Source organism: Zalophus californianus, chromosome X, assembly GCF_009762305.2.
Source record: "Zalophus californianus isolate mZalCal1 chromosome X, mZalCal1.pri.v2, whole genome shotgun sequence".
Classification (NCBI taxonomy): Eukaryota; Metazoa; Chordata; class Mammalia; order Carnivora; family Otariidae; genus Zalophus; species Zalophus californianus.
The window spans coordinates 68,463,292-68,467,679 of record NC_045612.1 but is presented as its reverse complement, the minus strand read 5'-3'; positions in this window follow the sequence as shown (position 1 = coordinate 68,467,679).

Here is a 4,388-nt window from a genome sequence, read left to right as displayed (position 1 = left end):
AACCAGCATTGCCTGTTCCTCTTATTTTAGAGGCAGCACCCAGCACATTGAGGGCCCCCTTTAAATAGAATGGAACTAACAAACTACCTCAGTACTTCCCTCCTTTGTCCTAAATGGCATTTAAAAACCATAGATCTCTCCCTCTTGACAATAGACAAATGTTTCATTTTTTTCCTTCAGCATTGTAGGAGGGGCAAAGGAATCCTCATTCTATGAGTTACTCAGCTAGTGATTGGCTGGGGCCCTGGGTTAGGTATCAGGAGGAGAAAACAGAGACAGTTAAAGATATATTATTACCTCAAAGAAGCCTATAGTCTATTAGCCTAGGGGTGAAAACACAGGGACACAATACTCAGGCTGTGCAGAATGAGGGCTGAATGAGAGGTGAGAATAAGCCAGGATCTCTTTGGTCAGGAAACGAAAGGAGGTCCTGAGCAATGGGAGCTGAGGTGTGGGTGGTGAGGAAGTGTGTCCAGACTCAGGGCAGGACCTTGGACAGGGATCAGCAGGCTTCTTTAACCAGATCATTCCAGTGTAATACAGCTCTCCAGCATGTAGCTGTGCGCCCAAGTGGCACAGCAATCTGTGGATAATGTGTCAAATGTATGATGTGGGTTTTGGGCTTCCCTGGGTTAGGCACCACCCAGAATGCTCTGCACAGTGTGAGCTCCCTCAGGCACAAATTCACAGGTCTTATTCAGTGTGGAAGGTATTAGAAGTGGCAAATGTTCACTGTTGGAAATTGCAATGTAGTCTCATGGTTTGAACAGTAGTCTTAGAGTGAGGAGACCCAGCCAGACTGAGTTCAACTAGCCCCAGAAACATCTGGTCCAGAGCTTCTTGGGCATGCTTCTCTCTTCTCCTTTAAGGAAGGATCTTAAAGGACTCCTTTTCATATAAAATCCAACACCTTAGCCTATATCTCGTTCCCACACCCCCACCAACACAGGTAGAGGAAAGCAGGGTAAGCACTGGACTTGTAATCAAATGACCTTAGGTTCTGTACCTTACTGATGTGATCCTGGGTGGTTTTACTGAGTCTTCTCAAAGCCATAATCTCCTCCTCTGTAAAAAGAAACTAATAATAATAATCTCTACCTCACAGAGAACTTGTGAGAAGTTCAGGAGTTAAGGTGTATAAAAACACTTGGCAAAAGGTTTGGCATATAGTGGCATATAATATGTCTGTGCATGTACTCCAGAAGTTTCTAAAATCTCCGTTTCTGAAGAAGGTTTTCCTAAGTCATTGATGGAGAAGTTGTGAGCTTCCTTCTATCTATATTAGCAGTACCCATAATATTCTCCTTTGCCCTGTTAATAGCTGCTGCTCCTGCTGCTAATTTTGATAATGGTGGTTATGATGGTGATAGTGATAGTATAATGTGGAGAGTAATGACTGGCTCAGACCATATAAAAATAATATAGGTAAAGGAGAATGAGAAAATTACATTAGGAAAGAAATAGAAGCTCTGGCTGGGTTCAAGACTTGTCCTTCCCTGAACTAGTCTCTTTGGGCCCATCCACATAGGCAATCATGCCAAATTCCCAAGGACATTGTTCTGGGGATTATGCAGTCTTTAAGTAGATCCTGCCCAGTATAGGTATTCAAAAGAGTAAGTGCAGAACAAGGCAAGAAAAGAGATGTTCCCATTCATCTAACACAAATACTCCCTGAACATCCTTTTTGGCTACACACAAACCAATCCATTGGCATCTAAGAAATGTGGAATCAACACACTACCCAGTGTGGTTACTTGTTCAGAGCAGTCAGTGAGTGTCCTCAGCTTTGTTAAATAGCAGGGTATTCTCTCTTGTTACTTCAAACCTTCAAAATCTTTAATGGCTTCCTAAACTTTTAATAACAACATGTTCAAATCCCTAAACTAATAATCATGAAACAGTCCCAATACCTTTTCACCTCTACATAGCTGGCACTCCAACCCCATGAACATTCTCCATTTTATATCTCCATGTCTTGCTTATGCTGTTCCCTCAACCTGGAGTGCCCTTTTTGCTCCTCTGCACATCAAAATCCTTCTCTTCCTTTAAGGTCTAGTTGAAGTGTCACATCTTTTCCAAGGTCTTTCTTTAGTCTTCCTGTATTATTTCCCTAAAGCTGTTCAATAAATTACCATAAACTTGGTGTCTTAAAACAACAGAAATTTATTCTTTCCCAGTTCTGGAGCCCAAAAGTCTGAAATCGAGGTGCCTGCAGGGCCATGCTCCCCTCAAGGCTCTAGGGAAGGATCCTTCCTTGCCTCTTCCAACTTCTGTTGGCTCCTGGGATTCCTTGGCTTGTGGCAGCATAACTACAATCTCTGCCTCCATCTTCACATGAGCTTCTTGCCTGTATCTCTATTGTTAATCTTTATATATGAGGCTTGTTGTTGGATTTAGGTTTTATCCAGTTAATCCAGGATGATATTATCTCGAGGTCCATTACTTAATTACATCTGCAAAAATCCTTTTTCCAGATAAATTTACATTCACTGGTATCAACCATTAGAACTTGGACATATCTTCTGGGGGGCCACCATTCAATCCACTACATCCTCCAAGACTGAATTAATATCCTTTTCGTTTGAATTTACTCAGCACATGTGTCTTCTATATCATAAGTGTGTGAATACAAGTCTGTCTCTCTGACCGGAGGGCATGTTCTTCAGTGCCAGGAACTATGTCTTATTCATCTCTGTGTGACCCACTGCTTATTTCAGTGCCTGACATATATTAGGTATTTAATTAATTGTTTATATTTCAAAATGGTTGCTTTACCTTTCACCTCCAGGATAAAGGGAAGCAGCTGTGGAAGGCAGGCTGGGTGCAACAATGTACTTCCTAACCATCAGAGTTATGATGTAGAATAAGTGCTTACCTCTGGGAAAGTATTGGCTCCCCTATCACCAGGAGGCAATTGTAACTCCCTGTAGTATTATAGTTCAAACAGCAAGGATTTCTTGGGAGTTCCCAAGTCAAACTATCCTGTCTCCTTTAGCATATCTTTTAGAATTTACTAATTCATTCATTTAATTAATTGAGCCCTTATGTGCCAGACACTAGGCTTGGCATGATACAGAGATACATAAATCTACAAGATATAGGTATTTCCCCTTTTAAGTTTAGAGTCTATCCAGAAAGGAAACATACATACATATGACATTTATGGGGCTGGACATAATCATCTGCAGATAGGTATGACTGATGTACTACTGCTAAGGATAAGTTAAGGAGCCCATTGCCTAAATGGAACCATGGACTCAGTCAGGGAAGGCTGACATTTTTTCTGAAAACATCTATTGTCTTTGGGGTTCATATGATACAGTACTCATTACCCAGGGCGCATATACCCTGCCCATTTCATGGATGAAAATAAAACATGTCTGATTACCACATTTTAACCACCAACCCTTTAAACACAAAAGTAACTCAATTCTTTATATTGAAGTCCTAAGAGGGTAAGGTAGACCACCAAGAGGTCTATTTGCATGATGTTTCCTAGACACACACTACCCACCCACCATGGAAGACACTGTGAATAGGATTTTGGAACTGACAGTCCAGGGTCCCAGAAGCTGGAATTAAGATGGCTGAATAAAGTATGAACCTTTAACAGGATGCCTGAAACTCCTGGAATGAAGTAGGGGAGCGTGGAGTAAGGAGGGGAGAGCTGAAGGATATGTGTTCCCCTTTGGGGCCCAGAGACAAAAAGATAAGGAGCTAAGAATAGGATGGGGGCTGGGTATAGGAAAATACTCTTGCTCACATATTCTCCCACATAAATGAATGAAAAGTAGCCATGGGGGTAAGGGGATAGAAGGAGGAGTCCTGGCACCAAACTAACCAGGGGAGGGATTGGAGCCAGGTGGCTGAACACTGTGACTGAAAAGTAAACTCTTTAACTTTCCTGAGGTGCTGTAATTTTGACCCATGAGATTTATAATACTACCAGTGCACACATGTATGGTGCTTTATAATTTATAAAGTTATTTCACATCTACTTTCACATAGCCTTTGGAGATTGAAAAGAATGACCAAATTCATACCTCCACATGATGCTAGAATTCCGTGTTAATCATTCCATATGATACATAGTGTGGATAAAATGATAATTATTATATACTTACCATTTAACAGGGGAGGAAACAAGCCAAGAAGGTCAAGTGATTTAGCCCAGTGAAATAGTTGATAAGTGATAAAGTTGAACGCTTACTAGAAATACTCAACTATTTGCTGTTCCCAGAAGCTGCATGTTCTTTCATGCTTCTATGCTTTTGCACAAGTTCTTTGTTCTGCCTGGCATGTCCTTCCTCCTTCACCTGTCAAGGCCTAATTTAAATGTCACCTCTTTACCCCTTCCCAAAGGAATAATTGGATACTTCCTCTGGGCT